The sequence below is a fragment of the Solanum verrucosum genome, unplaced genomic scaffold, assembly GCF_900185275.1.
Source record: "Solanum verrucosum unplaced genomic scaffold, falcon-dt-bn FXZP01000262.1, whole genome shotgun sequence".
Lineage (NCBI taxonomy): Eukaryota > Viridiplantae > Streptophyta > Magnoliopsida > Solanales > Solanaceae > Solanum > Solanum verrucosum.
This window is the reverse complement of record NW_026020366.1, coordinates 487,137-510,012: the sequence shown is the minus strand read 5'-3', so window position 1 is coordinate 510,012 and position 22,876 is coordinate 487,137. Positions and strand designations below refer to the sequence as shown.

The window sequence follows — 22,876 nt, the reverse complement described above, 5'->3', positions numbered from 1 at the left end:
CTCTATATATATATATATATATATATATATATATATATATATTAATTGTTTGGGTTATTGTGATGTAGTGGAAAAGGACATGAGGCCAAGACAACACAAGTTGTGCCAAAAGTAATTGATAAAATTTAATGGTGACTAATCAACTTACCTGTCCCTCTCAATTACACATCAAAACCTAACAGAAATAAAATTGAGATTTTTTTAAAAAAAATTTAAAGCTAATTTATTTCGGATATTGTATTTTTTTTGTATAAGTAAAAAAAATAAAATTGGGGCATATGTACTAAATTTTACAAGAAATTTAGTAAAAATTAATTTGATCATCAAAATTATTTACAAATTCAAAATTTCATTTTGTCACCCTACCCTCGACCCCCCACCCACCTCCTACCCAGCCCCCACCCTCCCACCCCTAACCCCCGTCACCCACCTCCTACCCAGCCCCCCCCCCCACTCACCCCCACCACCCCCCCCCACAAAAAATTTAAGTTTGTTTTTAAAAAATATTTTTAATTTCAAAATTTCATTTTTTTCACCCCTAGAACCCCCACCCCCCTCCCCAAAAAAAAATAAAAATTTCAAGTTTGTTTTTAAAAAATATTTTCAATTTCAAAATTTCATTTTTTCACCCCTACGCTTGACCCCCACCCACCCAACCCTACCAGCCACCCCCCCCCCCCCCACCCCCAAAAAATAATTTTAAGTTTGTTTTTCAAAAATATTTTCAACTTCAAAATTTCAATTTTTCACCCCTACCCTCGACCCCCCCCCTTCACCCACCCCTACCACCCCCACCCCCCAAAAAAATTTTAAGTTTGTTTTTAAAAATTATTTTCAATTTCAAAAATTATTTTCTACTCTAGTAAAAATAAAAGATATTTCTCAAAAATATTTTTCATTCATAAATCAAACACTAAAAATCTTTTTCAAAAAATATTTTCTACTCATCAACCAAACATGAAAAAATAAGTCAAAAATCAACTTGTTTTCCAGGAAAACATTTTCCTTCATACCAAACACACCCAAAGTGTTTCTGTAAAAGAACATTGAAAATTTGTCAAGATTGAAATTTCACAAATATTTTCAGTTTCTGTATCCTAGCGAAAAATTAACATTTATTCAACTTACTTGCGGACCTTCAACCTGACGTGCTAGCCTACGAAGGAGAACACTCAAAGATAAAGAGAGTACACTAACAATTAAGCCAACCTCCATTTCTGAAATCTGCAAAGTAAAACACAAAATGATTTTAAGAAATTTGAGAAGATGAATGTTTGTATCTTCAATTACTAACAACTTAACTTTACCTGTTGAATGCTAAGAGTAATTTGCAAATAAGAATGATCATTGACTTCTCTCTCTCTTTTGCTAGTAAATTTGCAAAAAAGAAGTCGTGCTAGTGCCTTTTTAAATTGAGTAATTGAGGGTAGTTGGGGGACGTTGTAGAAAATGTCAAAGTCTTGTATCATTTAAATATCAATACAAGGTTCAGTTGTGCTATGTTGACATTTTCAGTCAAATACGTGTGAGAATGATCAAATATTTTCCTACATAAATGTTGAATTGAATTTTTCACTTTTGTTAGAAGAAAAAGGGTATATGTGAGTCATTTGTATAGCAATATATAGAGGTATATCTGAGCCACTTTTTTAACGAGAATCATATAAACTTTATATCACAAAGTTAAGAAGTATATCTATTGAGATAATGGAAAAGAAGAAGGATAGTAAAATAAAAGAAGTTAGTTAAATGTCATTTTCAAGAAGTTAGTTATGTGTCATTATCAAGAAGTTAGTTAGGTAGTTAGGAATTTGTAAGTTGATGTATAAATACATAGCTTAGGTCATTATAATGAATACTAAGAAGTCTATTCAAAACTTCATCTTCTTCAATTCTTATTTTTCTTCTCGTTTCATCAAAATCTTCAATATCAGACCATTTTCTCTTGAAAAAAATAATACATGTTAGTTGTATTATATACTTTATTTGATACTATTTTTATAGCTAATAAACCATGGCGTTAACGATACGAAATATTAACACAGCCTCAAAATCAAATAAAGTCATCCTCACTTTTTTAAGATACGAACATCATTCGTATGCTTGAGCAGGTCAGCCATAGGAGCAAGCCTATCAATAAGAACATTCAAAGCTCCAGAGAGAAATGCACCACCAACTGTCATTTTTCCTCCTTTCAAAAGTAAGACTTTACAAACAACAAGAAGACAATGATAAATTGAAGCAATTAATTACTTTCTCAATTTAATAATTGAAGCAAGAGAGGAAGGGTAATTTATTAGGGATGTAGAAAGGTGGGCCTAGGTGGGGGACTCAAAAATAAAAGAGCTTAAAATGATAGATTTCTACTCAGCTTATTATAGTGTTAAAAGAGACCTAGAATATTAAAAATATGTTTAATTTACCTTCTTGAAAAGTTCTTTTCTTTTGTTTAAAAAAAAACATAAAAAAAGAAATCATTCTTGAAAATATTATTGCTGAATTTTAAATTTTAAATTTAATATAACGGTATTCCTTGTTTAAAAGGTACTTTACATTCTGGTAAATCTTCACACTTTCTTCCTTATATTTTCTACTTACTAAATTTTGTTGGGGATAAAAATAAATGAATATAAGGCTGGAGAGGACATGTTCTCTGCAACGATAGATAATTCATTATAACGCTTATCTTGTTTTGTATAGTTAACAGTTCTAAAAAAGAAAAACCTAACATCATTTTTTAAATTCTTTTCTCTTCTCATAAAATAAAATTAATAGTCCGAAGATTAAGTCAAGTTATGACTGTTGGTCACTGCCTATTTGAGATTTGGATCATGACACTAGTTATAACAATCACATTTTGTCTGATGACATAAAAAAAAAAAAAAAAAGGATTTACTATGATTGATTCACTAGTTGGTCAAAAACATTTTATCATCTTAATAGGACGTGACAATAATTTGTTGCCTTTTCTTGAGAGCTTGAAGAGAAAGGCTCCAGGGACTAATTAAGTGCGTACACCAACATGGGTTGTGGTATAGTGTGAGACTGCTCCACTCACTCTTAATCACAGGTCTCGGGTTTGAGTCCTGGGTATGGGGAAAACACTGTAGGGAGCGCCATTCTCAAATGGATCCTGCAGAGCGCAATCCGAATTTAGTCGGGGCTCCAATGCGGGATCTAGACACCAAGTGGGAGACAAAAAAAAGGTTTGTACAAGGGAAAAATAAGTTAAAATAAATGGCTAATCCGACATACTCTGTTCTTTGAGTTTTTTTCCCCTTTTTTGATAGACTAGTTTCTTGCACGTGTACTCATCTAAATTGACATAAATTGTTTCAAATTATCATTGTATCAAAAATAGTTTTATAATTAAATTACATGAATATCATTCATTTTCAAACAAAAAATAGTTCAAATATTTGGAATCTACTCTTGGATACCAATAACAAATTAAAATATGACAACAAAGTATCTCTTCTCCATATGAAATAAAAGCTAATCATATTTAGTACTTTAAAATTCTATAATTATAAACACAAATTAATATATGTATATTCTTTACCCATATGTCAATTACCTACAAGACAATATTCAGAGAAAAGAAGAAAGATAAAAATGAAAAGAATTTGATAGCCACTTCTTAAAGTTAATTAAAATAAAATGAAGGCTACAATTAATAATCAATATTAATTTTTATTATTATTAAGGGATCATATCAAGTATTGGATCCTACCAAATTATTTTTTTCAAAAATGAGCTTAGAATACAGAAACATAACATCAACAAAGTGACAACTTAAACTATGAAACGGTATCAAAAGTAAAAACATTGAATTTGCCTTTCTCAAAGTGAGACAAAAGGATAAATAAATAACTAAGGATAAACATTATATCATTATTTCTTCCGTAAATTAAAGAAGTTATTGATAATTTAGTCATACGTTACTTTATCCATTTCAAATTGTTCATCGTGTTTCAATCTTTTACACCCCTTCAGAAAAAAATTAATAAAACATGTAGTTTTTTTATATTCTATCTTACACACCCCTTACAAAAAAAAAAACATAAATAAGTAATTAATAAAATCATAAGAACAAATTAAATAACTTTTATTATCAATTAATATAGTACAATAATTTAATCGTTAAAAAGATCAAGTAAATTATAATTATTATTTTTTTACAAATTTCATCACACAAGTATATTAGTAAAGAGTCATGATCTTATATTTCAATGCATGACCCTTTATTTTACATTCAAAGAAGGAAACTATGTACTAAAAAAAGCATATCCTTCTTGATGATCATTCACCTTTATTCTTCTAAAAAAACGCAAAAATAATGTTTTGTTCATCCCTAAAGATGTTGATCCCCCAAATCTTAGCTTGCCCATTCCTTGTATATCACATAATGTTGTTTACTCCAACATTTTCCATATTTATAGATGACAAATGTAGGGATAATCCAAAAATTATAAGAGAATGTGTATAGTTAAGAGTTAGATAAGTGCAAATCATGATATAAATGCATGAGAATATCAACATTTTTTTTGGATAACGTGACTTTTTGCTAATACATGAACCATATTAAATTGCTTGTAAATTTCAAAATAACCTTTGAAATTCCTAAAAAATATCTGTTTTTTTTTTTTTGCGCATTGAAACATTAATAATTGCGTAATAATTTAGTTTTGAAGCATAAATTATTAGAGGAACATTGTTAATTTAGTGAATGAAAAATGGTCATTTGATTTATTTTAGAAACATTTAATATTTAATTAATTAGTTTTTTATAAAAAATAAAAATTTAGTGTGTGTGTATATATATATATATATATATAACTTGTTCCCAAAAGAGAGTTGAATAAATTCCTCAAATAAAAGGAGACTTCTTTTCTCTCTTGGCATACGTTAGGTGAGCTAATGTGAGCCGTGTCTGAAATGGCGAGGGGAAGGGGGAAGAAGATGAACATTCTTACAGGAGACAAAGTGAAGGTGCAGGTAATGGGCATACAGGACATGGAAGGGAAAGAACAATGGCCAGCATTAGTGGGTTCTAAAACCCCAATTTTGCACACTGAAACCCCAGTCCAGACCCCTGTGATTGGGACTGGAATGATAAATTCAGAACAGCCAGGTGGGGAAAATGTTCTAGTAACTCAGCGAGCTAAAACCCCGGTGATGGAATCACTGGAAAAGCCAAAATGGGCGAATCTATTTCAAGGGAATCGATTAGCAGCACAAGGGATGACCTTACAATCTGTAGCTCTTGTAGTGCGCAATGGTGAAACCGTGGTGGAACTATCTAAGACAGAAATGGAGCTTGAAACCCAAAGATGGAAGCATGCGCTAATCCTCTATGTGGTAGGAGCTGATCCTACAATAGCAGCACTTGAAAGGTATATTGTGACTAATTGGAACTATATTACGAAGCCTAAAGTATATTACCATAATGATGGATATTTTCTTGTAAAGTTCACGACGTTTTAGGATAGAGACGAGGTTTTCTATACAGGCTCACATATGCTGAATAATAAACTCATTATTGTGAAAACATGGTCCCCAGAGTTTGACTTTAACAAGGAGGCAATGCAGACTATCCCAAGTTGGGTTAAGTTTCCTAATCTACCATTGAACTGTCGGAGTGTGAATTCGTTAAGTAGTTTGGAAGTGGTTTGGGGGTACCTATATACGCAGATGAATGCACCACACAGGTGGATCTAATCTCATATGCAAGAGTACTTATCGAGATGGACATCACTAAAACTCTACCAACAGAATTAAAAGTAGAGGATCCTAATGGTAGACTATTCACATGGGAGATAAGCTATGATTGGGTTCCAACTTATTGTCCTAAATGCTTAACTGTATGACATAAGTGCCAAAACATAGAGGGAGTAGCAGGTAGGCCGGTAGCAAGACCTAGGAAGAGAAGAATGGAATGAAAGACTCGAACAGATGGCGGTAAAGTAGTTTAGGGGGATATAACAGGGATTATTACTGATCATAGCACTAGTACTATTCAGGAGGCGGTAAATGATGAAACTGTGAGCCAAGAGCAACCTGAAAATGAGACACCTTGGAAGGAAGTGAGAGGAAAGTCTGCAGCTAAAGGAGGATTAAACTTTGACAAGGGGATAACCAGCACTACAAATGAGTTCAATGTACTACATAATCATGCTATAAGACTTGTGGTAGCAAGTGGTAGAGGCCAAAGTGGTAGCAGAATACTTGGAAGGGGTTCTACCCTAGCCAATTCATTATGCAACTAGTAGCATGGAACATTAAGGGTTTGAATAAAGTTCATAAGCAGAAGGAAGTGAAACTGTTTATTAGAACACATAAGATTAGTATACTAGCTTTACTTTAACATAAAGTGAAGCAACATCAAGCAGTCAGAGTACTTAAAACAATTGCACCAGGGTGGGCTAAAATAGACAACTATAGTTGTAGTAATAAAGGGAGAATTTGGATTATATGAGGCTCCCAAGTTATAGATTGTGAAATTGTGGAAGTGGATGAACAATATATTCACTCATAGGTGAGATCTTTATCAAGGGGCTGCAAGTTTTCCTGTACTGCATTATATGGTATGCATACCATTGAGGATAGAAAAAGCTTATGGGGGAAGCGAAAGAGCATTAACCTAAGACAGCAGGGTCCATGGTTGTCTATGGGATATTATAATGCTATACATAGAGCTGAGGACAAGCTGATTGGTTCTACAGTCCATGAAGCTGAAACTAAGGACTTTGATTCTTTTTTTAAAGACACAAGAATGGCAATACTAAGAGCTAATGGTAGGGAGTTCACCTGGAATAATGGGCATACATATAACAGGAATGATTGGGTACTAGTAAATGCTAGATAGTTATTAGATATGAAATCATTGGAAGTACAAGTAATGAACCATGGATACTCAGACCACTCACCTCTTAGAGTTGTTTTGGCACAGGAAGAGGATAGAAGACATAGGCCTTTTAAGTTCCTAAATCACTTGGCTCAACATGGAGAATTTCAAAGGACAGTGCAAATGGCTTGGCAGCAAAGTCACAACACTAGTACAATGTATGGGGTATGGCAGAAGCTTAAGATGGTGAAAATAACTCTGAAAGAACTGAATATTGCTGAATATCAAAGAGTGGAAACAAGAATTAGGATGTATAGACAGCAGTTGTATGATTTGCAAAGTACTATGAGGCAACCTGGGCAAAGTACTGATATCCTACAACTTGAAAATGAGGTTAAGGTAAACTTGGAGAAATGGCTAAACATTGAAGAGAGTATACTCAAACAGAAATCTAGAGTGCAGTGGCTACAATTGGGAGATGGAAACACAACATATTTTCATGCTAGTTTGAAGAGTAGAATAGCCCGAAATATGATCTTAAGATTGACTACTGTTGATGGAAGAATGGTAAATAGCGTAATGTTATTGAGGAAGAAATCATAGAATTTTATAAGCGCAGCTCTTGGGATCTTGTGCTACCCAACTACCTGCTGCAAATCCAATGGTGATGAGAGATGGACCTATCCTGGATAGAAATCAACAAGCTCAATTGATTAAACATGTGACTAGACAGAAAGTAGTAATAGCTCTATAGGGCATAAATGATGCTAAAGCTCCTGGATGTGATGTCTTTAATGCCCTATTCTTTAAAAATACCTGGGAAAATATAGGAGAGGAAATCATTGGCAATTCTTCTCCACAGGTATGATACGTAAAGCCATTAATTGTACTATTGTCACTTTGATACCTAAAGTTACTCATCCTTCCAAAATTTCTAAGATGGACCTATATCCTGTTGTACTTTATTGTACAAAATTATATCAAAAGTTCTAACTAATAGGATGCAATGTGTGATGGATGTCTTGGTGGATAAAAATCAATCAGCCTTTGTTCCTAGTAGATTGTTAAATGATAACATCATTCTAAGTAATGAATTAGTTAAAGGATATGGAAGGAAAAATGTGTCTCCAAGATGTATGCTTAAAGTAGATATGAAGAAAGCTTATGATTATGTGGAATAGGGGTATCTTAAGCAGGTAATGACACACTTGCAGTTTCCTAGGAAGTTTGTGGAATGAATATATCAGTGCATTAGTACAGTTTCATATTATATACTTATAAATGGTCATCCCAGTATCCTTTTCCTTGCAAAAAAGGGATTGAGACAAGAGGACCCAGTATCCCCATATCTATTTGTGTTGTCCATAGAGTATTTGTCGAGACTATTCAAGAGACTACAACACAATCTTGACTTTAATTTCCATCTAAAATGTGAGAGATTGCAGATTATACAACTAAGTTTTGCTGATGATCTTTTACTATTTAGTAGAGGTGACATTGGTTCAATTAAGTTGTTGTATGGTGTTTTTCATGAGTTCTCTCTAGCTTCAGGGCTAGTAGCAAATGCTGATAAGAGCTCCATTTATTTTGGAGGAGTACCAAGGGATACACAAGCAGAAATCCTACAAGAGTTAGGCTTTTCACAGGGGTTACTACCTTTTAAGTACTAAGGTGTTCCCCTGAGTACTAAGAGAATATATATCCTACAATATCAGCCACTAATTGAGAAGATAATACATAGAGTTCAGAGTTGGTCTTCCAGGTTTCTATCTTATGCAGGAAGGGGCTCAGCTGATTAAGAGTGTGTTGTTTTCCATCCAAGTGTTCTGGTCCCAAGTGTTCATAATCCCAAAGAAAGTGATTAAATGTATAGAAACAATATCCAGGACTTTTCTATGGACAGGGGGTGTGGATACTTCTAAGAAGGCATTAATTGCATGGGAACAGGTGTGCAGGCCTAAGACAGCAAGAGGGCTCAATATATTGGATGCACAAACATGGAATAAGGCTGCAATAAGCAAATTGTTGTGGAATATGTGTGTTAAGAAAGATAGATTATGGGTGAAAAGGGTGCATCAATACTATGGGAAGCAAGGGACCATATGGGGTATATAAGCACCTCAAACTTCTTGGATGGTAAGGAAAATACTATAAATGCATCAAGAACTTGAAACTATTGGATGGAATGAGATGTATATCAAGCAGATGGACATGCTCTCTATCAAAAAATTGTACAAAGCTCTGAGGGGAGAGTATCAGAAGGTTGAATGGAGAAGACTAATCTGCAATAATGTCGCATGTCCAAAGTGGAATTTTATATTGTACTTAGCACTGCAAAAAAGGCTACTCACAGGGGATAGACTGGTTGCATGGGGGTGCGTAGAAGTGGTGCAGTGTGTGTTGTGTGAAGCTGAAGATGAAAGCCATAATCATTTGTTCTTCTAATGTATGTTCACAGCTCAGGTGTGGCAAAAGATTTTGCACTGGTTAAATATACAGAGAGAGGCTCGAGGATGGGATGAGGAAGTGTTGTGGGCAAATACTTACTGCAAAGGCAAACAAGCAAGAACTAAGGTATACAGGATGGCAGTGGAAATAAGTGTTTATGTTGTGTGGCAGGAGAGGAATCAACATATCTTCAAGAAAATAATCAGAACTCCTGGAATGTTGGTGAGGAAGATTGTTCAAGAGGTGCATCTACAAGGAAGAAAATGGGCAAGTTGATCAGGTGCTCCAATCCCTGAATGCATATCCTGTTTTGTGTAAGGCAGTTTGATTGATTATGTTGCTAACCATAGTGAAAGACTTGATAGTTAAGATTGAAAGCTAGTTATTTGATGCAAGTATGGGGGATGTCCAACTTGCTTTTTCTGTTTTGTAATTCCTACTTGGTCATAAAATCATTTATTTACCAAAAAATATATATATATATATATGATATGATGATGATTAAATTAAATATACATATAGATTATAGATGATAAATGTTATTAAATTAAATTTAGTTAGGAATTAATCTAAGAAAGTGTAAAAGTCATTAACATTTTTATTAAAACACTACAATTTAATATAGTTAGGAATTAATCTAAGGAAGTGCAAAAGTCATCAACATTTTCATTAAAATAATATAATTTAATATTTAAATTAAATAATTAAAATTTTTATAACATTTTAATTTATAGTAAGGGTAAAACTGTAATTCAACTTTTAACTTTTTTGTTCCCACTTATACCCATTTATTGGGGGGAGGTGGACAGCCATAAAAGGAAAAATGAATCAAAACTCCTTTTATCTCATTTCCATGAGTATGACTTTTCACCTAACAAGAATGAAAAACATGGTTAATGTCTCCCTAACTTTCTTGGTTAATGTCATGTTTATGACTAACCTTTTGCATGTCTCTATTATACTATAAATAGAGACATTAGAGTTCATAGTGGATACACTTGATGATTTGGTTAACACTTAAATACTTGAAAAAATAAGAAAAACTCTCATCTCTTGTCTCTCTATTTCTATTGCTTTTATCATCTATATTTCTTGCCTTATTTTGCTTTAGTTTTATAACAATTTATAATTTGAGAAAATACATCAAGTACCACTATACTTGGCAGCAAAATTTACTTTAGCACTTTAACTACGCGGGCGTTTAAATACTCATCTTAACAACTTCGAAGTGAATTTAAAACCACCCTTAGATTATAATACCATTCTCACTTGCCACATTATAGCCATGTAAGTAACACAACATAGTCATGACAGTAGGGGTGTGCAAAAGTCGAACTAACTGATAAACCGAACCAAAAAAGTGTTATTGGTTTATTATCCTTGAGTTATTGGATTAACTATTTTTTAATGGTTTTATAAAAAAAAATATCGGGTTATCGTTTCGGTGTTGGTATTTAATATTGGGTTATTGGGTTAACCGATAACTCATTAAGACTAGAGTAATTTACTACTTTTACATGTACATAAATATAAATATTAATCTCAATATCTTACTAATTATATCTTTGTCATTTAGCCTTCAATTCACACTTCACTGTGACTTTTTGAGTTCACAACTTCACACTATACAAACAGACAAAACCTAAAGTAAAAACCTTGTTCCTCTTAATTTCTCTTTGTGTTACACCTGTATAGTTCTTTTCATGTTTGTTATTATTGTTTCTAGTTTATGAGCATTTGTAAAGTTACATTATTCTTGTCACGTTAAATTTATTAGAGAAGTCATATATTTATTTATCAGTATTTACTTATTGGTTAAACAGAAAACCGAATTGTTAAGGACCAAAATCACTAAACCAAAAACCGATAAAAAATATCTTATTGGTTTGGTTATTAGTTTAGCATATTTAAAAACTGAAAACAAATAAATCGAACCGATAATACATAAAATCGAACTGAACCGACCAATGCACACCCTTACATGTCAGCACCACGTCATTAATTAATTTTTTTATTAAAATTTTCACAATTTTTTTCTTTAACGCTTCTTAAAATTAATTTACACTAACTAATTAATTAAAAATACATTTTCTAAAATTAAAATTTAAAATGTAAATCCATTTTTATTCCCACCCCCCTCACTTCTTCTTCCTTCTTTTTCACCATTTCTAGCTTTTAACCATTTATCTTTTTTCTAAGAATTGTTTGTGTGTTATTCTTATTTCGGAAAAGGTCCAAAATATCATTTAACTACATGAAATTGAACAAAAAATACTTCAAGTTAATAGTTGGTCCAAATTGTCCTTTTCCTAATAAATATATTAGTATATATTTTTTTTCCTTTTTAACCATATTTTATTCCTAATAAAGATATTACTATTAAAGAATCCATTTTTTGTCTCTTTTCTTTTAAAATCACATTAACTAATAAATAAGTAGGAAGTGATTTTTTTCTACTCTCATTTTAACCATTAAAATAGAATAACTTCATGTACCATTTTAACGGATAATATAAGTCATATATATAAGATCATAGTAACCCTATCATTAATTTTTATTTAGATAATGATAAAAAAAAATAATCTATAAAATAGAAGATATTTTTGTATCTTAATCATTTCCAAATTGAAGTAGGATAAACATTTTCTAATTAAAAAAATCATCATCATTAGAAAAAGAATGTGTTTATAAAAGAAATTATTTCAAAAAAGGATATTTTTGACGTATTAAGTAACATTAGTGACATTTTTTAACCAAACTATTAATTGATAACTAAGTCCATGTATCTTTTTAACTGGTCATATAGGTCATATATATAATATCATAGTAACCCCATTAATATTCAAATAAAATAGAAAATACTTTTATATCTTAACCTTAATTGAAGTAGGATAAACATTTTCTAATTATAATTATCATTGTTAGAAAATAATTTGTTCTTTTCTTAAAAAGAAGTAATATATTTATTTCAAAAAGGCATTTTTGACCCATTAAGAAACATTAGGGTTACTTTTTGACCAAATGTTAACAGTAAGGGTATTCTTAGATCTTATTATTAATTGATGACATTTTTGTTGAATTTCACATAGTTAAAGGATATTTTTTATTTTTTATTTCTGTTCCTATTTTTAAAAAAGGAAAAAAGGAGTTAAGAACCTATAGTTTGGCGGGGACCATATACCACCAAATTCACAGATATTTCTATTGGGAATGAAACTTTCACCAACTGAGCTAAAAAAATTATCGTCGATCAAGAATTTTTTGAAATTAAAACTCGCTAATAGTCGGGGCCAAATAATTCATTGTTCAGATGCTTTAAGATAGAGGTGTCAAATGAGTGGATTGAATTGAATTAGGGCAAGTAAAATTGGAATGAGTTAATAAATAAACGGGTTAATAGCTATTTGGACCGAATGAGTTGAATTGAAATAAAATAAAATGCAGGTCCTAACCCACTGAATTTCTTCCACATGTACTTTACATATTCTGTTAGAGACTCGGTGTTCGTTATCATATCTACGTATTGTCTTTGATAGAAAAAGCTTCTAATTTGTTAATATTACACTTTGCTATGAACTTCCTACACAAAATTACTACTCCCAATTCCAACATGATTTAACAAGAGCAAATAATATTAACAAACTAAGAGAAGTAATGAAAAATAAATATCGATGTAAGAACTTGCAGGCCTGAAGAAAGAAATACACCACCAACTACTAAATATGTGCAAACATTCAAGGATAGTGCAAATAGAATGCTAAAAGGTAAGGAGGTAAGAGAGTTACAATCAACAATAGATAATTTATCAACATGTTCCTTTCCCCTCATCTTTGCCTTCCGAGCTTCCCTTCTATCAACCACATTTTGCAACTCTAGCATTGATAGAGATCCATACAAGTTATGTACTTCACCCAAATCTTCCATTCTCGAACCACCGCCACCACCTAGAAGAAACTTGACTCCCACTAGCACTTGGAGGCTTTTCAACTTGTTCAGATGTAGCGGCATCTTCAACCGATAAGTGTTGCTTATGTCAAGATGACTCTAAGTTATACAACACACAAATGGAATCTGGCAACTTTTTTATATCCGTCTGAGAAAGGTCCAAATATCTGAGGAGCTTTAATTCGATAAACAAGTCATTTGGCAACTCAACAATCTGGTAATGAGACAATGACAGTACCCTCAAAGATCTTAGACTTGGAAGTATGTTAAGCTCCACCCTCTTGCTTAGAGGGTACCAATTATCGAGATTAATACATGTCGGAAGCAATGTCCTCAGCTGCTCCAATTTGTAGAGTGGTGTCAATTTCTCAAAGTCACCATATCTCATTGAATATGATAAGTGCCGACTTTTTTCCGACATGTGAGATCCTTGGCTCTCTTCAAACCTGATACAAAGTTTTGAAGATGCAATTTCGGCTAAATCGTTGACAAGATCATGCATTAAGAATTTCTCTATGTTCCCTTCAGAAGAATTCGGGACCCTTTCGAATAATGATCTTGATCTCAACTCGAGAAAATATTGGTTGCCTGAATCTTGAATTATTTCATCTTTATGTGGTACAAGACCATTGGCAATCCACAGATGAATAACTTGTTCTTTCCTAAATGGATAATCTTTAGGAAATATTGCACAATAGGAAAAACATCGCTTTAAATGTGTGGGAAGATCATTGTAGCTCAACACCAACGTTGGTAATATGTCATTGTGTGGCAGCACAATGTTTATTTTACCTGTTGAATGCTAAGAGTATTATGTGATCAAGAATGATTCTCTCCTTCTCTTTTGCTACTTGTCTTGCTTGTAATTAGTACAACTATGTTTTATCTACACTCTACAGCTGACAGCCATAGAAAAAAAGAAGCAGCAAAACTGTCCTTTTGCCCAGGGCCGTCTTAACACCTTGGCCACTAAACCCATCGCTTGGGGTCCCCCATTTTTAAAAAACAACTATTTATATATTTTATTTTAAAAAAATAAAAATAAATAAATAAATAAATATATATATATATATATATGTACTATGAGTGTTATGATTTCTACTAAGGAAATTGCATATAAGATGAAAATAATTCTAAATTTCGTAAGAAACAATTTGATGAAAATATGGATAGCGAAATCACAAAGTCCCTTGAAGAACCTTCTAGAATTGATTGCTTTATATATGTAGAGTAGATCAAACTATTTTTTCACTTCAAAATAGATTTGAACCAATTGAAGCATATGGAAATATTTTTGATTTCTTATTTAGTGGTAAAATATTGAGATCACTAGATGATGAGAATTAAAAAAAAATATTGTCTTAACCTTGAACTTTCTTTATCATGTAATAGTTATTCTGATATTGATGGTTTAGATTTATTTTTTGAATTAAAAGTGTTGAGGAAAATAATACAAGTAAAAGATAATGGTATAATTAAAATACTCAATCAAATAAAAAGACTTGATTCTTTTTCAAATACACATATTTCTTATAGAATAATGTTAACAGTTCCTGTAACTGTTGCCTTAGCCGAAAGAAGTTTTTTGCGAAATTAAAATTGATTAAATCTTCTTTAAGATCAACAATGTCTAAAAAGAGATTGAATGAATTAGCTATATCATCATTTGAAAAGGAATTATTAAAACAAATTGATTATAATACAGTACCTAATGACTTCACATCTAAAATAGCTAGAAAAATAGATATTAAATAAAAGTATATATGATGGGGGGAAAAATAGGGTAAATTACATAAATCTCATAGTTTTAATATGAAATTATAATCTATCCCTAATAAGTTTTTAATTACATTAATCCCTTGAAAATTAAAAAATTCGGATACAATAATTGAAGCTCGGATACATTTATATGTAGCTCAGATACATCAAAAACTAGCTCAGATACATAATATGTAGCTCAGCTGCATTAAATACTGGCTTGGATACATTAATATGTAACTCGGATACATTAAAAACTAGCTCGGATACATTAAATACTGGCTAGGATACATTAAAGAAATAAGGAATTTTGGAGATTTTTAAAAGTAATAGGGGATAATGGAAATAAGTGAAACAAAAGGTGTGTATTTATGTAATTTGTCCAAAAAAATATTAGGGCCCCTCTTAAGTTTCGCTTTAGGCCCCAATGTTGTTGAGTCGGTCCTGCTTTTGCCCAACAAAAGAATAATGGAGTGTGGTTTCTTGACTATTTCAAAAATAAAAGAGCTTAATATGAAAGGCGGAATGACCTGAGAGGCACCTGTACTTGGCTCCGTTTATCACCTAAACCTTTCAACTCACATCTTTATCAACTGAACACTTGAAGTTACTATTATCGCACTTTGCCTGATGACATAAAAAAATGCATTTGCTAATATATTACAGAGGTTGAGAATAGAAAGCAAACATTAGTAGTTCTAGTACAACATATATTTTTTTGGAGATTAGTATCTAGGGAAAATGCTTAAGTAACTCCCAACCTACGCCCAAAATCTCAAAGACACACTTCTACACACTAGTATCTATAGAAAACTTTGTTTTACATATTAATTGCTAAATAATACTATAAAGAAGTTGTGTGTTTTAGTAGAAATTACCAGCAAATTATAGTTTTAAACAAGACATTTTCTTTTTCTTATTCTTGCTAGAGATAAGGATAAACCATCTAGTAGTGGATGTGTTTGTATATTTGGCAATCATAGGGAAAAAAAATATTTTTTTTATTTTTTCTCTTTTCAAATTTTTTTCCTCAATAATTGTTTCATAATGTATCGTATCATAATTTAATTGATTTAAGGGAAAATGCATAATTACCCCCCAGCCTGTGCCCAAAATCCCTGAGACACACCAAACATTTACTAAGGTCCTATTACCCCCCAAACTTATTTTAAATATAATTTTCTACCCCTTTTCGGCCTACGTAGCACTATCTTGTGGGCCCAGCACGTGTTGACAGTTTTTTCAAGGATAGTGCCATGTAGGCTGAAAAGGGGTAGAAAATTATATATAAAATAAGTTCGGGCCGGGGGGGGTGGGTAATAGGACCTTAGTAAAGGTTAGATGTGTCTCAGGGATTTGGGGCATAGGCTGGGGGGGGGGGGTTACTTATGCATTTTCCCTTGTTTTAATGAATACAATGTTTGGATAGATTGTATGTTTCTCTGTTGTTACATAATGTCACACATTCATAATTTGAGTGATAAACCTACAAAAAAATAGGGTACGACGTAGAGCTATTATGAAAAGGTAGGATAAAAGATGAAATATGATTATTAAATAATAATGTCAATAATAAATAAAGATAAAATGAGATGAAAATATAAAGGTAACGACGCCCATCATTTTTAATTTGTGCCGATAGTTTTGCAAAATCTTACTATTTGGTTTCTAATTGTATAAATTCAGAATTTGTATAATTCGGTCCCTGATTGTATAAATCCAGAATTTATATAATTCGGTCCCTGATTGTATAAATCCAAAATTTATATAATTCGGTCCCTGATTGTATAAATCCAGAATTTGTATATACTTACCCTAGATATTTGTGTACGATTTATGAATAAATTCATAATTAATTATCCTGTTTGTATATTGGCAAACGAAACATACAAAAATTCCTAAATGTATAAATACATAATTTGTATATACTTACCATTGTTGTATATTCACAAGAGAAATATACAAATGAGCAAGCGAAATATACATATTGCTGCCTCCATTTGCATAAACTTACCCTGTTTGTATATTTGCAAGCGAAATATACAAATCACTACCTCCATAGCAAACAAAACTATAGCTATGAGGGCGCAATTACCGAAAATATAGCTATAGAGTCTTATTATGTCTATTAACTTTGCTATTTCTGAAATTTTCTCTATTTTATTTATATATATAATGTAACTTTTTAAACACAAATACATAATTTTGATCAAAGCTATTGGATTATATCAAATTCATAACTTTTTCTCTAACTTTGTCCATGTATGGGAAGATTTCCATTAAAGAAAATATAATATAAAGAAGAGAAAGAAAAACTAAAAATAAATAAATTTTAAGCAATATAAACTGAAATACATATACATCATTCAATCTGTAATAACATAAAGAAATTAGGGGAAAATAAGCAAATACCCCATAAAAGCAAAATAATTACAAACATATACCCCTTTACATTCATACCCCACTAAATAATTACACTATATACCCCGTTTACTAATTTCACCCTTAATGAATGGGGGTATGGACTGTAATTATTTATCAAAGAATGGGTTTTTCAGAAATTACTTTTGATTTGAGTATAAACTTATAATTATTTTAGATTTTATGGCCCATTTATGTAGTTTTCCCAAGAAAATTATGCAAACATGCATATTTCACTCCTCAAAATCTTCCCTGTTTCTTATACTTTTTTATATTCAAAGTAAAAGGAATGTCATTCACGGTTCAACAACAATCAATATTTCACGAACAAGAGTATAATACTTTTTAGTAGTGGTTCTTATTTATCATATATATTAACGATTGAAATATGATTAAAAAATAATTTCAATTTAATAGACTTTTTTCTACCTATGAATTTCATTATATTTTAGAAATGATACATTGAAAGAATCCGTTAGATTTTCCAATATCAATAGATTGATAGTTTCTTTTTTGTATCTTTCCAAAGGAAAAAAAGATCTCAGAAAGAGTTCAACAGAAGTATGTCGTTGATTGCTTTCCTTATTTTATTGTATGTGTAAATTATCTTAAGGAAAGCCTTCTTTTTTCCTCGTGTGAGGATTGTATAACTTGTATCTATCCATTATTAAATGATTTCACTTAATAGAGTCTTAAAGGCGGCCTCTTTGAAAAGGGGTCGTATTAGTTGTCCTAGTGTAAAGAGTCAGTATTGGCCGTTGGCATTACCAAGGTAATATTGATTGATGCGATAAGGGGCATTTTGGTGATTTACATTGAATTTGACCTACTTAAGAGGGTTGTAACGTTTACATGTGTTATTCTTTCATTCTCGGTGTTGTGACATTCTTATAAAGCCTACCTACTCTTCCCTCTTTATTCATCTCTTCAGCTTCTCTCTAGCTCTCGCTGCTTAGTTTATGTTCCGTAACAAGGTTCTATTTATCCTACTTTTTTCTTTATTTTTCCAATGTGGGTATTGTTCTTCTCCTTTTGCTGAATTTTTATAGATCCTCCCCCCCCCCTCTTTTTTTACGCAATTCCTTTTCAAGAATAAATCATTTTTATTGGTGGTCTTATCCTCAATATACTTGTGCTTAGAAGTGTTCACAGTTTGGATAAAAATCGATCCAGATCAAAAAAATATATCGAAACGATTCAATAAATCATTTTTACTTGGTTTGATTTCGTTTGGTTTTAGATTTTTGAAAACAGATAGAATTTTTTATTTTGTTCAAAAAGTGGTCGTATTAGTTGTCCTAGTGTAAAGAGCCAGTATTGGTCGTTGGCATGCCCGAGGTAATATTGATTGATGCAGTAAGGGGCATTTTGGTGATTTTTATTGAATTTGACCTACTTAAGAGGGTTGTAACGTTTACATGTGTTATTCTTGCATTCTCGGCTTTGTCACATTCTTATAAAACCTACCTACTCTTCCCTCTCTTTAGGCAATTACTTTTCAAGAATAAATTAATTTTTAGGTGTTCTTATTTTCGGTATACTTGTGATTAGGGGTGTTCACGATTTGGATAAAAATCGATTCAGATCAAAAAAGTTATATCGAAACGATTCAATAAATCAATTTTATTTGGGTTTGGTTTCGTTTCGTTTTAGATTTTTGAAAACTGATAGTATTTTTGGTTTTGTTCGAAAAAACCGAAGAAATAACTTAACCGAACCGATAAATTATATATATACATGTATTTTATTATTATACATATATAATATATTACTTTTATAAACACTTTTAAAGATCTTATATATGTTTTCATCAAAATTTATTTTTAATTTTTTTATGAAAGCAAAAATGTCAAGACGAGAACATTTATCTTATTGGTTATATTTTAATTGTAGTATTAAAAATGCATAAACACCAACAGATTTCATATATATGACTAAAAATGTCACAGTCACTTCTTTCAAGGACAAAATGGTGAATTTTGAAGCTTTATTCATAGTAAATTTAGTCATCGAAAGTTCGGTAACGTCGGTCGTTCGAACTATTTCACGTTTTGATGAATTATTGTCACTTTTTTTTTCATTTTGAATGAATTATTTTATTTTATTTTGTGTATGGTTAATAACCGAATAACCGAACCAAATTGAACCGAAACCGATAACAATCAAACCGATAAATATATATTATACTTGATTTTATTTAATTTTGTGAATTTAAAAACCGATTATGTTGGTTTGGTTTTGATTTTGACCAATAACTGACCCGTGACGACCCCTATTTGTAGTAATTGATTTTTGTTAAGATTATAACTTTGTTATTAGGGATGACAATTGGGGTGGGACAAAGCACTTGTGGGGAAAATTTGCATGAGTCCGCGAAAACTTCGACCCGTCCCACCTCGCCCCGCATAGCAAAACAATCTGTTTTCAATCTGTCCCACTCACCTTGCCTCATATACAAGTAAACTTAATCTCTGATGTCTGATAATTTTCCCCCTTCATAGCCTTGTGTTATGAGCAACCAAGACCAATTCTCTGGCAGTTGTGGTATAAGGGAAACTCCAAAAGTCTGCTTATTGAAAACTCACCTAAAAAAACGAAAATTGAGATAGAATGTGAAGAAATTGATAGGATCAGTCACCTACCTGATGCTCTTATTGTTCAAATTCTTTCTCGATTGTCCATAAAAGATGCATTCAAAACAACTATTCTCTCTAAAGATTGGCAATACTTCTGGTCTTTTATCGACAACTTTGTTTATGAAGAGAAGTATGGTCGTTCAGATAGCTCGACAGTGCACAAATTCATTTCCTTAACAGATAATGTACTACCCCTCCTTAGCTGCTCTAGCATTAAAAAGTTCAGTCTAAACGTTGTGTTCACAAATGATGATGATGTTGTGTCTTATTTTCCCATAATTGACAAGTGTCTTGAATTTGCCATGGGTAAGGAAGTGGAGGATTTACGCCTGAATATACGCTATAGAAATATTAATTCAAGTCATCCCCAACCCTATAGCTTGAAACAAGTTCTCTGCAATAGTTCATCGATTGTAACACTCAACTGCGATAATTGCAAAATATCAGAAGATTGTGTTCTAAATTGGACATCTCTGAAGAGTTTAACGCTGCAAAGTTTGTTTCTCCTGGATGAACACATTAAACAAATAATGTCAAATTGTCCTCAATTGGAATCTTTGGAGCTACATGAATTTTGTGGTTTTAGTCGTTTGCACATGACTTCTCCAAAATGTAGGCGACTACAATTGACCCAGCACGATCATCCTTATGGGGATTGGTATTTATACGAAGGTGATGTATGTTGCTTAGAAATTGTTGCTCCATATGTTGAACATTTAACGATTACTAGGGTTTTAAGTCATACGAAAATTAAGATTGTGGACTTGTCATATTTGAACCATGCCACTTTTAATCTCTACTGTGATGAATATGATGAAATGGATGTAAACATAGAGAAAGATCTGTTGCTAAGCGTTCGTTGTGCTAATGAGCTAATACTCTCATCCCGATTTATCAAGGTCAGTTATCAGTCCCAAATGTCTCTAGTCTTTTTATGTTGATTGTGAATAGAGCTTCTCTTTTTATCATCTGCCTCATTTTTTTGTTCAGGTGATTTCCAATTTGATGTTGGAAGAGGAACACGTCTCCTTACCGTTGATGGAATGCAGATGCTTGACAATAAGTTCTCGTATTTCAAAACTTTCCTTCCCAATGCTAGACAACCTCTTAAGGTCAATTCGTAATTTGGAAAATTTAATGATATTTCCTGATAAGCTGGTACGGTTTCAAATCACGATATATTTATATCAAATGTTTATTGATCCTCTACAGCCTCAACAACTTCAATTTCATTACTATAGTTGTTAAGCTTAAAGCTTACCACCTAACCTGATTTTTCCTTGTTCGGTATTTGTAGTACCATCCTTTTTTTGAGGTCAAAGACATTGATTTGCTGGAAGACAAGTACCTCTCCTTTGAAGAAAACATATTCAAAGTTTCCTTACAAAATTTGAAGAATGTCAAGATAATGTCATTTTGTAGTCGCACGCGTAGATCTGACACAACGGAGCTCCGTCAATTCTTAAAGTTCTTACTTGAGCATGCAATAAATCTACAGAAACTGGTTATAGTGCCAGAGCATAAGGAATGCAACAGTTGTTCTACTGATACCTCATGCCTGATGAAGTATTTGTTACCTTTTCCAACAACTTCTATGAGTGCAATTATTTCCTTAGGAACAGTTAGTCATAATGTTTTCTATAGTGATGTTTGAAACTCTCTTGTACTTATAAAGATACATAAGATTGGGATATGACTGTAATTCAGATACTGCTTGTTTGTTTGTCTGGCCAAGTAATTTCTTTAGTCACTTTTTACTGTCGAAATATCATTTTGATGAAGTTCGAAGTTAGTATACGCTAAGATTTTTCGAACCATTTTTCGTAGGTGTATAGGTTCATACCTGGTGATTAATTCCTAACTATTTATGGGTGTTAAGGCCTAATTATAAGTGTGGAAAGTGTATTAGATGTGAATCAAGTTCATAAGGGACTTCTAGCATACGAAGAGTTTTGTGGCCTAATACCAGCCTAATGACAGGTCTCAGAGTTTTCTTCCCAACGCATTTGACCGTTCGTCAATCCGAGTTATGTGCTAAAAGTTATGTCCATTTTAGTGGGTACTATGTAGTCTGCGAACCGTCAGGCGACTGCGCAGGAACGTTAGTGTTACTGCCATGGCCGCATGACCTAAGCTCCAACTGCGCACGTTCGCTCTGAAATTCTTTTAGTTTTCTCTTCTTTTCATAGTTTGAGGAGGGGTTTTTTGTCATTTCCTCATTCCATAACCCGAACCCTTGACTATTAATTTCCTTCAAAAGTCAAATTTAATTAGATTTCATTTGTTACGATAAACTCCTCTCTTTTTGTCCAACACTTCAAAAAACAATATTTACAAGAATGTTAGAGATTGCAATCACGATTCTTCCTCAAACTTCAAAATTAAGGTATGTAGGACAAATGTCTGAAGGATGTAAAGAAACATATTAAATATTAGAGTCCGGAGTCAAAAGGGCAAAAAAATTGCCAAAAATTCCAAAAGGGTACATTAATTTCTTTTTTACCAAAAGGGCAAAATCGCTCCTGACGGAGCGATTTCATTCTGACAAAATTCACGCCTTTACTGTTAGAAAACATAAAAATCGTTCCCCCAACAGAGATTTTGTCAAAAAAAAAAATTCTAACATCACTGCCCCTGCAGCGTTTTTTTTTTTTAAAAAAACTTTTTAAAATTGAAATCGCTGCTATAGCAGCGATTTTCTTTAAAAAGTTAAATTTTTTAGAAAAAATCGCTTGCAAGGCAGCGATTTCATTAAAAAAAAAATTTGCACTTTAAATATACAGCTGCTTTGAGGAAAGCGGTGATTTAAAAAAAAAATCAG

General features: G+C 32.1%; 2 protein-coding genes and 2 pseudogenes across 2 annotated transcripts in view; 1 reads left to right on the top strand and 3 right to left on the bottom strand.

The window, feature by feature from the left end:
• The window catches only part of LOC125837891 (putative disease resistance RPP13-like protein 1), a 46,793-nt gene extending 45,424 nt beyond the window's left edge, over window positions 1–1,369 (bottom strand). Inside the window, exon 1 of the mRNA XM_049516964.1 lies at window positions 1,308–1,369. The gene's annotated coding sequence lies outside the window, so the exon portion shown is untranslated. The remainder of the gene's footprint in view (window positions 1–1,307) is intronic.
• The window catches only part of LOC125837889 (putative disease resistance RPP13-like protein 1), a 46,197-nt gene extending 32,125 nt beyond the window's left edge, over window positions 1–14,072 (bottom strand). The window contains exon 1 of the mRNA XM_049516962.1: window positions 14,033–14,072. The gene's annotated coding sequence lies outside the window, so the exon portion shown is untranslated. The remainder of the gene's footprint in view (window positions 1–14,032) is intronic.
• On the bottom strand, window positions 12,938–14,219 carry LOC125837847 (putative disease resistance RPP13-like protein 1; annotated as a pseudogene).
• Window positions 14,220–19,929: 5,710 nt separating this feature from the next.
• On the top strand, window positions 19,930–21,709 carry LOC125837896 (putative F-box protein At1g49610; annotated as a pseudogene).
• The last annotated feature ends 1,167 nt before the right edge of the window (window positions 21,710–22,876 follow it).